Here is a 13,836-nt window from a genome sequence, read left to right as displayed (position 1 = left end):
TCAGAATGCTTCAACCACACTTAGACAGGGGGAACAAAAAAATCAAGGGAGGCAGAGGGAGAGAGAGACCTGGGTGGGCGGGGAAGGGGAAAGGAAAAGGAGTAGGATCAGATATTAGAGGAGACAGGTGAGAAGTCCTAAGGGCCAAGAGAATGAATGGAAATATGCAGCTGCTGGGGGTGGTAGGTGGGGAAACCTCCAGAAATACCCAGAAGCCTGGGATATGAAAGACTTCCAGGATTTGATGGGGGTGACTTTACCCAAATGTCCAACAATGTGAGATGGAACCCCAAAAGACCATCTCCAATAGACAGGGCATCCAGTGAAGGAACGGGGTCAAAATTTCTCACCCAGAATTGTTCCTGTCTAAAAGAAATGCATGGACGAAATGAGCAAAGGCTACCAGTGACTGGTCCAACTTGAGTTCTATCCCATGGGCAGGCACCAGACTCTTGACTATTACTGATGCTATGTTGTGCTTGCAGACAAGAATCTGGCATGGCTGTCTTCTGATAGGCTCTACCAGCAGCTGACTGAGATAAACACAGGTACTTACAGCCAGCCATTGGACTGAGGTCAGTGACCCCTATGGAAGAGTTAGGGGAAGGCTTAAAGGAGCTGAAGGGGATGGCAACCCCATAGCAAAATCAGTAGTGTCAAATAATCAGGATTTGTGGGAACTCTCAGGAACTGAGCCACCAAGCAAAGAGCATACATGGACTGGTTTTAGGCCCTAGAACATATGTAAGAGAGAACTGCATGTATGACTTTAGTGGGATAGGATGTGTCTAATCCTGTAGAGACTTGATGACCCAGGGAAGGTAGATGTTGGTAAGCAGGGAAGAACCATCTCATTTATGAAGGGAATGGGGGATAGGGTGAAGAACTCAGGGAAGGTACAATAGAAAAGGACAACCTTAGAGATGAAAAATAAATAAAAGAATTACAAAAAAAATGTTCATAATACTTGGGAGAATGCTTGGAAGAAGACATTCTACTTAGGCAGGATTGGAGATTTTCTTTCCCTCTAATGGTCTTAAAATCCTAAGAGCTCCTACCAGTCTGAGAATGGGCTGTCACGTTTTCACAAAATATGCTTCTGGATTGGGTTAGATGGTTGATGAGGAAAAATGATTGTAAACAATAACTCCATTTGTCACTGATTATCAAAGATAACTAAATATATGACCAAAAGGCGGTTAAAACATATGTACAGGGACAAAAATGATATTATCTATGTTTTAGAACAACATGAATCTATTCTTGACTACTGAATTCTGTATTAATAAAGAATCAGTCTGACTGCCAGTAAGTCAGGATGCAAGATTCCCCTGACTCTCATTTCTGACTCATTTCTTCTCCTCACTGACTTCTTTTCTCCTCTCTGGGACATGGTTATTGCTGGAGCTAGTCTCGCCCACCCCTAATTCGAGGATTTAGAACCACACATTACAAGATAAAATCCTTTACAAAAAAACATTTTAAGACATTGAAAAAGACAACCAAATATGATATTGATGGTCAAAAAAGACCTTTCCTGTTCTTTGATTTTAAAAAATGTTATTGTAAAATGACAATACTACCAATACTAAATTCCATATTTCATGTAAAACCTATCAATATTCTGATATCATATTTCATGGATTTGAAAAACTACAATTTGGGATTCATATGAAACATCAAATAATGTGTATAGCTAAGCCAATTCAGAGAATTAAGAACATTGCTGAAGGTACTATAATACCCAGTCTCAAATTATACTGCAGAGATATAGTTATAAAATCAGGCTGGTAGTAGGAAAAAAAATACATAGGTATACCAATGGATTTAAGCTAGAGAAACCCAAAAGTAAGTACCAAATCTATTAGAACTTAAATTCTGACAAATGAGGAAAAATGTATATTAGAAAAAAAGATGCAGTCGTTTCAACAAGTGGTTCAGGTCAACCTGTATTTCTACCTACAGAAGAATGAAATTGGATTCACAACTTTCTACTTGTATAAAACATTTAAAAATGGATCAAAGATATAAATGTAAAACCTCAAACACAATAACTTCTAGAATAAAACAGGGTATACTATTTAATGTATTGAGGTAGAGGAGTAAAGGAGATCTTTCTGAACCGAATACCAACAACACAGCAACTACCTACAAATTTCAACAGATGGAAATACATGAGATGGACAATGAGGCAAACTGTTAGTGAGCAAATAAATAGCCCACAAAATGAAAGAAAACCTTTACCAGACATATTTTAAACATTTGTGTAATACTCCAAATTTACAAAAAAATTACAGAAATTAAATACCAAAGAAATAAATCTGCCAATTAACTAATAGGCTAATGAATTGAAAAGATAGTTTTCAGAGAGTAACACCAGTGACCAATAACTACTTTTTAAATTGATAAATATCCACCATGCAAATCCAAATTTAAACGACTTTGGGATACCACATCACTCCAAACAGAATGATAATCACCAATAAATCTGACAACAGATGTTGGAGAGGATATGGAAAAGGATGCACCATAGATGGTAATGTAAATTAATGGATCCATTGTGAAAATCTGCTTGGACATTTCTCAAAACTTAAAAATAGAATTACCATATGACTTGGTTATTTTATTCTTGGATATATACCCAGAAGTTTCGTACATGGTCGTCACAGAGTGGCACTAAATGTGGGTCTGGAGAGTGGCCTCATATGCAACAACCTTAACTCGAAACCTTAGGACAGTAAAGCCTACTCAGAGTAGCTCCAGAGTCTGAGATGAGGAGAGCGTATGTCTGGAGCATAGTCATGTATGAGGCATCCATTCCTTCAAAGTTTTAGGCCTGAGGTTGGACATGTGCTAATTCTAGTCATAGAACAAAGGTAATTTATTTAGACATGGACAAAGAATCATGTCCTCTTCCAGATAGTTTGTGATAGAAATGTCTTTTGTTCCCTTCAGTGGCAAATCTACCTGTGTACTCTGTAGACAAAACTTCTGGGACAATGGTGAGTGGCACATGCATGTGCCTGATACAGGGCCCAGAACATTCACTATTCTTGACAATCTACAGAAATCCCAAGGGTGTTATTTTCTTAGTTAGGATTTTATTGTTGTAAAGAGACAACATGACCAGAGCAAGTCTTATAAAAGCAAACATTTAATTGGGGCCGGCTTACTTTCAGAGGTTCACTGTATTGTCATGGTGGTAAACATGGTATTGAGCAGACAGACTTGGTACTGGAGAAGCCAAGAGTTTTAAATATTGATTGAACAGCAGCCAATAGAATACCCTTCTGCCCTGGGTCGAGCTTGAGCACAGGACCTCAAAGCCCACCCCACACAGTGATGCACTTTCTCACACAAGGCCACACCTATACCAACAAGGCCACACCTCTTAATAGTGCCACTTTGCACTGGCCAAGCATATTCAAACCACCACAGTCATTCTTTTATGAGCACATCCCCTTATAAACTTCCTGTCCTAGTGATCCTTTCTGAGTAATTTTATTCAGTGCTTTGTTCCACTCTGTTGCTGCAGTCTCTTAATTGAAAACACTGTCCCTTTCTCTGCTGTGTTTGCTCACAGCTAATTATCATCTGACAATTGTAAAGGCTGTTGTTCCTACTTTGATTTCTTGCTAGCATCACTCTTCAACTTAAAGAAACTCCCTATCCCCCCCCCCCTTTTTTGTATGTTTAGAATTGGAGGCAAGGCCTTATCATGCTAAGCAAGCAGTCTACCACTAAGCTACATTTCCACCCATTTTCATTTTATATTGAAATTGTCTCACCAGTTGGCCAGTGTGGTGGTTTGACTCATATGTTTGAATGTTTGGTTCCCAAGAAATGACACTATTAGGAGGTATTGCCATGTTGGAGTATGTGTGGCCTTCTTGGAGGAAGTATGTCACTAGAGGGTAGATTTTGAGGTCATAGAATCTCAAGCCAGTTCACTTCTTGCTTGCTGCCTATGGATCCAGATGCTTGTCTCCTTCTCCAGCACTCTGTCTGCCTACAAACTGCCATGCCTCCTGGCATGAGTATAATGGACTAAACCTCAGAAACTGTAAGCCAACCCCAATTAAATGTATTTTTTTCATAACAGTTTCCATGGTCATGGGATCTTTTCACAGTAGTAAAACCCTAAGACAGACAGATTGACATTGGATTCATTATCCTTCTTAAACATCACAAGTAGTACAAGAATCTACCAGTATTCTTGGTTTAATGACTTAAATTTATTTTAAAATATATTCTTTGAGAATTGCAGACATGTATATAATATATTATGGTTATGCCTGTTCCATATTTTACTCCAACTCTTCCCATATCCCTCTAAACTCATTCTTTTATGCATTTCATGTCTTTTAAAAAATATTAGACTTAATCTAGTTAGTGATGCCTATGTGCACCTGGATAAATGGGTATTCATTGGAGCAACCTGATAGTGGACATCAATTATTAGTAGCTTCTGAGCTTGGACTAAGGGCTCATGACCCATTCCCTCATCTATGCTGAAATATTGACAGGCTTGATACAAGGCAGGTCTTTGTGGTCATGTAACCACAGCTTCTATGAGTTCCTCAGTGAAGTAGCCTAGTCATATCTATTCAGGAGACAGAATTTTAAAAAACTCAACTCTTACATTCTTTATACACCCTATTGTATAATATTCCTTGAACTTTAATGAAGAATAATATAAATGAACCATTAAGAGCCAAGTACAATTATTGATAAACATATCACACATTTTAGATGTAGAAATCAATCTTGAACTAACCAGAAAAATCCCTCTATGATGTATTGTTTTCACAGTGCTTAATTGTACTATTTAGGTCATTGGCAAAAAAGGATATTAGTTGTCTTATCAAGAACTGGATCCAGCCTATGGGCTTTCAGGCAAGATGTGCCCACAACTGCAATGGTGAGATAACCCGGGCATAACTTATCACCTTCTTAATTTATTTGAAGTTTGTTCCATAGGATGGAATTAATGCCTGATACTATAGAAAATCACATAGCTGAGTAGGTGGAGGTAAGAGGGATATGTCCAATGTTGTTATTTTGTTAAGTAACATAATAAATTATCATGCCAAGTTTTCATCAAAATAATTTTGTTTATACCCATAGACCTCAGAGAAAAACGCTTTGAATTAAAGTGGGTAGAAATTAATGGAGAGACTCATAGCTGGCTAAATGCTGATAGTAATTTACTTTTATTTTACAATATCGTGCTTTACAAAAGAAAATGCTTAATATACATAACACCTGTTTAGTGATCTAGGCTCATGGGCATTTATACAAGAAGCTGAAGAAGCAGGCTCATAAGTCAAATTCTGCTTGGACTGCAAAGTGAGTTCGAGGCCAGCCCGAGCAGCTTCATAAGATTGCATCTCAGAATAAAAGGGGGAGAATAGTACTGTCAATATAACTGGATAGTATATGAAGCAATTGTCTATGATGTGAAAGGCCTTAGGTTCAATCCCTAATTTTATAAGAAAAAAAGTTTATTTTAAAGTCTCAATATTCCCTTAGATTATTGAACCAGTTTTAATCTTCATATATCAATAAAAGAGCAATTTAGGAAGTAAACTGCTGAGCCATGTTCCCGTAGAGCCTGAGGGCAATTTTAAGTATGCATAAGGACTTGGGCCTGGAATAGATAGTTACACAATAAATAAGGAAGCTCCTGGCTTTATTGAATGTATCTGCTCCTGTAGGAATATTTTACTTGATTTAAGTTTAATATATGTGTCTTGGTCTTTTCTTGTATTAGTTACAGGCTATTTGACAACTCTTCCTCATAAATATCCTCCTGCCAAGAATGAGTCTTGTCAGCAGCACCCAGGACACAATATATCCTGCTACATTGCCTAACAGGTGAAATGTACCAGCCTTAGTGGACCAGTATCTACCACTATAGCTATGCTATGGTGTATTTTTCTACATAAATTAATAATCCATCTATTGCCTGTATGTGCCATAGTTTATTTACTGATATCAGTACCTGAAAATTATTCAGAGAGTGACATTCTAGGGTTCCAGTTATTGAAATGGGAGACAGATGTCATTTCCTTGGGCATTGTTTCACAGTGCATAAGGTAATGTGATAGCAAAAGCTGGATAATGCATCAAGTAATGATTTAAGTCTCGTGTTTATACATATAATAGCAAATGTATGAATATGTCTTAGGAGATTATATCTGGAGAATGCATCAATTTAATCAATGTTTAGTTAAGAAAAGAAAAACTTGTATGTTAAGTAAGCTGTAATACTATTCACTAAATTTAAAGTACTGTGAATTTATAAAAATGTTAAGGCACAGTTTAGAGTAATAGTTCAGCTATTAAGACTTTATATAATTACCCTCTCACCACTGTTGGGGAGTCTCTGACCTCCCAGGTCTTTGGTACTTTCTAGATTGTCTCCCCACCTTCCACCCTCCAAGGTTGCATATTTCTATTCATTCTGTTGACCCTCATGGCTTTTCTCCTCTTCCCCCCATACTTGATTATGTTCTTCTTTTCCCCTCCCTATCCCTTCTTTCACCAGGGCCCTTCCCTCCCTTCTTCTGCCTCCCATGATTGCTTTCTTTCTTCTCCCAAGTGGGATTGAATTGTCCTTACTTGGGCCCTTCTGCTTGTTCACCTTCTTGAGTACCTATAAATTTTATCCTAGGTATTTTGTACTTATTAATTAGTATATACCATGAATGTCCTTTTGAGTCTTAGTTACCTCACTCAGGATGATACTTTCTAGTTCCATGCATTTGCCTGCAAAACTCATGATATCCTCGTTCCTAATAGCTGCATAGTATTTCATTGTGTAAATGAACCATTTTCTATATCAATTCTTCCATTGTGGGACATCCAGTTTATAAATTATAACTTTGGTAAGACACTGAGATGCATCTATAAAAAATGCATGCTGCACCTACCAAATATTGATAAATAATTTGTTCTAGAGAAATAAACCACTTTGTTCACATAAACTGTACATAAATATTCATACAAGCTTCATATGAGGTCCACAGAACTGCACATCAAGTGAAATGTTTTTTCAATAATTTTCAAATGTTTTTCAAAACAATAAAATGCCTCTCAGCAATAATACAGAACATGAGGAGATCTTAAGGTACTACATTTAATTAAAAATACCAATATCAAAGGATTTGATGTTGTGTGATTCCATCTATGTAGCCTTCTTAAAGTGACAGACTTATAGCAAAGGGGAACAAATCAGTGGCTTTAATGGTTAATTTTAGCAAGACAATCAATTATTCACAAAAATACATTCTGAAACATACTATAGGTTTGTGATATGATACAAATAACATACAGTTACCATGTCACTAAGAAATATCCCATGAAACTACTGTAGTATTCATAGAAAATGCCCCATAAATCTTGAAGGCACTGAAGACTGTTTGTGATAATCAAACCACTCTGATTCTTGATTGTGGTAATCATACTAGAATCTGAACAGGTGATAAATTCCATAGAAGGATATTTTTACAGAGTGAAAAAAAACTATCAAATAATGTTCTATACTAACTTATCCATGCATTTTGGCCCAAACACGTTAACATCAAGAAGTTGGCTGTAAAAATAATGAAAACTTATAAAGACCATATTCTCCAATGTATAAATGTGGCAACAAAGGGCATCATACAGAGAAAAGTACCATCCTGTTACTTCTTGTCATTGGTTACATAACAAGAATATAGACATTGAGAATTTGGGATGAAAATACAAGACCAATTATGTGAGGTTTCGAAGAAAGAAAATACCCAGAAACCCATGGCCATCAACAATGGGATATAATCCTGAATTTCAAATGTGACAGATCGTGAATACCGTCATATTTCCTTAGTATTAGCTATTTAGTTGATGCGGAAGAAAAAGGAAAATTCTATAGATCTATCTTATTCTCTGTGATTTTTTTTATGTTATAAGATTACTTTATCCCTTATAGTTAATTTAATGAAACTCAGTTAAGAGCAGTTGAAAAGGCAGATACTGAGTAACATTAAATAGGGGGCTCAAGTGTCAAGCATGTAATGAATATGATTGCTTTTGCTGCTGGAAAAAGCATGCATTGGTTAAAGATCATCTTTGAAAATAAGTTAGCTATTATGGAAAATGGAGCTCAATAATTTGCCCCCCCAATTTTATGATTACATTTAGTTTCTGAAGTGACATGTACTATAATATGTTAATAAATCAGAGAACTAGAGGCCAGGAACATGTAGCTCTTATTATGTAAGACTGTTTAGTAATTCAGTCAATCTGACAAAAATTCACTTGGCTTGTTCCATCATTTTAATACCTCACTATACTACAAATACTTTTATTACACATTTTCGGTGAAGATTAAAATGCATATGGTTAAACAGCATAGACCCACTTTATCCTGCTCCTGTTAGTGGATGTTCGCTGAAGTTCTGATTGTTAAATGAGGTTTGTGAATTGCAAACAAACTATAATTTATAAAAAAATATTTTTTCCACTTTCTTCCTTAGTTACTTGATCTTTTGTCTTTCCTCATTTAATATTTACTAAAGTCTTTCACTGTGCTTATTATTATTAAAGATGTGGAAAATTATCTAAAGAGGTTAGATAACTTACCTATGACAGAAATAATAAGGGGTAAAATTTCAAGACACAGAATTCCTTTCTCAGTAAAGATTAAAAACATATATATTCTATATAACCAAATTTCTAAAGACCATCTTAAAGCTGTTTTGCTTAATTGAAGTAAGGATTCTATTTATTTAATGCCATTTTTTTCCAGTATAGTAGTATAGGTATTAGTGGTATAAGAATAAAGGTGTCGAACTAACATGAATCTATCGGCATTTGGCACAACACTCAAGATGACTCCTTACCCTTAAATTCAGAACCTCCTTCCAGTAATTTGAATAGGATAAAGAGCATCAATCCATTCCTACAAATGCCTATCTTGTATATTCAACACATTGGTAACATTTTTAACAAAATTAACAAAAGTAGCTGTCTTAAATTATTGTGTCACAACAATTGCAGATGGAGTGGTGCTAGCAATTAATGTAATTAAAGCTGTTATACCAGCAATAATCAAGCCCACTGCTGTCTTGCTTCTGTTTAAAACCTGACTCATTTCTTCCAGTACTTGCAAGCTATTTTTAGAATATCAAGGTTCTGTGATACTCAGGGCACTAAAACAAAAGCTGGTTGATAGACTTCCGTAACTGGCATGCCAGATTTTAAAATACAAACACAATTAGCAGGTGTATAATCAATGCAACTTACGTTAAATACTGTAGAAGAGACAAAAGTATTTTTAACTTGACAATTAAAAGAGCCTTAACACATGTGCTAACACCTGTTTGAAATCCAGATCCTGTCCCAACGTTATCTTTTGCTAATATAACATCATAGAGAACTGCAGCTAATTCCCATGTATGTCTCTGAAAATGTCCAGAACCAACCTTCCAAATGAAGATTGTTATTTCCAATATTAGATTGATTTCTATACCAGTCCATGATTGAGTCTGAATAACTGGTCACATTTAATAACAATACAAGACTAATTATAACTTCTCTTTTTGATTTTCTGTTCCACAAGGTCTAAGAACTTGAGGCAAGGCAGCTTGTCCCATCAGGGGTATAGGTAAGCAATGGTGGGTCAAGGACTTATGTCCAATACAGCTTCGCAGTCACCATTGTCAGGGTACTCAGCAAGCTCACAGGTCAGCATCATTCTTTGTCCCAGCATCAATATGTCTCACCCATCACTCTGGTGGCCACCATGCTCCTTCAGCATCCTGCAGAAAAAACACAAACACACTCTTCCCCATATTTAATACCTGATCGAGATCATGCCTTATGCCAGTAAGTGGATCCTTCCCTTTCACCTATGCATAAGTATGCCTAGTTGTAGAGTATCACAGACACTCAGCAGAAAGTTCTTTGGCATCCAAATTTAAAAAACAAACAAACAAACAAACAAACAAACAAAAAAGAACTTTAAAATAAAAAAATACGACATAAATAAATTTGTGTTGTACAGGGGTATATCCCCCACCCCCTTTTTTTTTTAAATAAAGATATTGTTTTACTGTTCCATGGGCCTGTTCCACAGTCTCTTGTCCTTGATAATTATAAATAATCCCCATAATATGGGTAATGTTAAATTGTGTCCCAAATGTTTGACTGCCATAGCCAGTTCCATTATTTGTTTGTTTGTTTTCCTTTTTCTTTTTATTATTGGGTACTTTGTTTATAACATTTCAGATGGTATCCCCTTTTCCCATTCCCCAACCCCAGAACCTCCTTAAGCCATCCTCCTTCCTCCTATTCTATGAGGTTGTGCCCCCACTCACCCACTCACTCCCTCCTCCCCTCCCTTGAATTTCCCCTCACTGGGTCATTCAGCCTTCATGGGACCAAGGCCCTCCTCTCCCATTGATGCCCAACAATTTCATCCTCCTCTACAATACAGCTAGAGACATGAGTCCCTCCATGTGTGTTTCCCAGGCTAGCTGTTTAAACCCAGGGAGCTCTGGTTTGTTGGTATTGTTGCTCTCTTTATGGGGCCACAAGCCCCTTCAACTCCTTCAGTCTTCTCTCTAACTCCTCCACTGGGAACCCTGTGATCAGTTTGATTGTTAGCTGTGAGTATCTGCCTGTGTATATGTCAGGCTCTGGCAGTGATTGAATTCATGTTAGTTCTACAAAATATAGTGGTAGTCATTATAATTAGGAAAAAGTTTAATGACACTTGCAGTGTATTTGGCATAATTCTAACACCTTTTTGGATGTTTTATTGATACATAGGAAGCTTATGAATTTCAAGAATGCTGTTCTGCTGACCGTTGATGTGGTAGATACTGCAGATAAAATTACCCATGGCTTGAGGTCAGTATTTCAATTTTGATCAAGCTTCAAAAATGGCATATATAGCTTGAGCATGCTAGCCCTTTTTGTCCTGGGAATTTTATTCCTGCCCATTGTGTTCAAGCTTTTCTTCAACAACATCAACATGTTGGCAGCCAAAGTACATGGCTTGAACCTGAAAATGGATCCATAGACAGAGTTATTAAATTAACAGGCTGGCAAGCCAGGGATTGGTAAGATTCATCACATAGCTTTACCAACCTAAGACATAAGTGCATTGCTTTGGATAATACATATTCCACAACAGGTAAGGAAGGCATTCTTGTCAGAATGACCTAAGACAGGCTCTTGTAAATGAAATAAAAATGGGGGAGAGGAGGAGACCCTGCTGCTTGTGTTGGTGAACACATTCCTAGACATATGCACTATTGGACCTAGTGAAAGCACTGAGAAGTTTAACAGCCAGAGCAGCACTAGAAAACAACACTCAAAATACCTGAGCTGTAAATATACAATTTTTTCTGGTCTCAAACACCCAAGAGTCCCATATACAATAATGGTTAGTGACACTATACCATTCAATATGCTACTCTAGGTGACAATTCTGTATGTATTCCATCCCTCCAAATTAAAGGTCCTTACCTAACATATTAAATCTAAGTTGTTTAAATAACTAATTCTTCTGGTGACAATAAATACATAGGAACTGAGCTCATGGAAATGGAGCATCATGTAATCTCCAGCCTAATAATTATTCTAATGAACAGAATGTCTGTGCCCAACAGCAGACCACAGATAATGACGTGAAAAAAAAAAAAATACAACCTGGAATGAGAAGTCTGACCCAGATAGAAAGCACAAAGAAGAATAGAACAGAAATGGTGGGCTAAAAACTCCAGGAACTGAGGGAAAAAATGACCCAAAACATCAATATTCAAGTAAGTCACATGGAAGAAAGCCAAAAAATTCAAGTACAAATCATTTGACATTATCTAACTAGAGGAATTTAACAAAACAAAACAAAGAATAAACTAAAGGTTGCCTAAAAGATATAAGAGATGCCACATACTGAACCATAACATGTGGGACATATATGGAAGTAAAGGGGAGAGAAGGGAACAAAATGTTTGTAAAGAAAATTAGGCGACACCTTTTCAACTTTAGGGAGGACCATTACCATCCAGAATAAAAGGCTGTAATAACCACATTTGTGAGTGCATAACATTGAGCATGCTGACATGTTTCTTAACTGAACCCTTACACAGAGAACTGTGACAAAGTAGTCAAAGTGTTGAAAGAAAAAAAAATTCTAAGTTGGATACTGTTCCTGGAATGGTCTTTGAGAAATGCAGGGAGGATGAAGACATTATCAAACAAACAAAGGAAGCCAATATGTATGAAGATAAAATTATATCCATATGACATATCTATACATTCATTTAGGATGCTACAATGCTGTAATGCTAATGACCTCTAGTATAAAGATTAAAAGACAGAGCAATTAAAAGCAATTACAGAGAAAATAATTTGTTTATGGAGATACAATATATAAAAATGTAAATTAAAGAGTTAAAAATACAAAACTCAGGAACAAGTAAAATACATAGACTTTCATCTATAATCACAGTTTTTTGTTACTAACTTAATATTTATTTTACGGTAATGATAAGCTGTTACATATGAACTTAATGAAAATCACAAAGCAAAACTCTACCATAGATAAAAAACAAACAAACAAACAATACAACAAAATGAAAACAATACTATCCCAAAGTCATCAAAAAAAGGAAAAAAGTAACAACTAGAAAAAAGAAATTAACAAGTTAACAACAGCAATGATTATTGCTCTCAATATTCACATTGACAGAAAGTGTCCCACCTCACTAAGAGTATTTAACTTACCCACACATGTAAAGCTATCACTTATAGTTCATGAGTGACAGCATGGTGGTACTTGTTTTTGTGTGTGTGTGTGTGTGTATGTGATATATATATATATATATATATATATATATATATATATATATAAAATGTTAGCACTTGGAATATTATAGTCTCCTACTATAATATACCTGTCTTCTCAGGAATCTTGGGCTTTATACGTTTCTAAACCTATAACTGGGCATGATAAAACAACTGAGAATTAGAGTAATATGTAGGGGAGGGATTTATTATATTTTCATGTAATAGAATTATATAATGATTAATTTTTTAAAAAAATGTTCTTTAAAAATATACACAGGTGCTACTTACATTTCATTTTTTGAAGTTCTTGATGAGTAGCAAGTAAGACAATGACTTCAACCATTGAATTAGAACCATTCTGAAGCAGAAACAAGCAAATGAGAAATGATTCGTTGCTGAAAAAAAAAAAAAAAGGTTCTGAAAAGGAAAGACTCAGGAGAAAGTCAAATGGATACCACTAAGTGAAACAAGCCAGACTGCATGCTGCATTCTGTGTGCTTTCAATCATTTGCCACTGAAAAACTGACACTATGTAGAAATGAAGTATCAGTGATTGCCAGGGGCAAAGGGAGGGAATGATGAATAGGTGAATCTCAGAATCCTTGGCACATAGAAACTACACAGAATAGTAATATAATTTTGTTATTTTATATTATATATTAAAAGGAAGTAACCAGTCTTCTTTTTTATTGTATGAAAGGCCATCTGTCCAAGATGTACCCCCATTCTGACTCTGTCAATGAAGCCGGGAACATTTTGCTAAATATGTCATGGGCCTTAAGGGAAAACATAACTACTATTTGGCCAAATGGACAAAGCAATGCAATACTTCCAGTGACTTATTACTGTACTCATGGATTACCTAATTCATCATAATTCAGGTCACCCCAGAGATGTTTCTTCTTGCAGTGGATGGTCATTAATGCAGATACACTCAAATAGTCAACACACAAAGAACAACAAACTTTGGAGTGATCAGCCTCAAAGGAGATGTCA

This window comes from Arvicanthis niloticus, chromosome 7, assembly GCF_011762505.2.
Source record: "Arvicanthis niloticus isolate mArvNil1 chromosome 7, mArvNil1.pat.X, whole genome shotgun sequence".
In the NCBI taxonomy this organism is placed as follows: Eukaryota; Metazoa; Chordata; class Mammalia; order Rodentia; family Muridae; genus Arvicanthis; species Arvicanthis niloticus.
The sequence above is the reverse complement of the archived record's forward strand: the minus strand, read 5'-3'. Positions refer to the sequence as shown.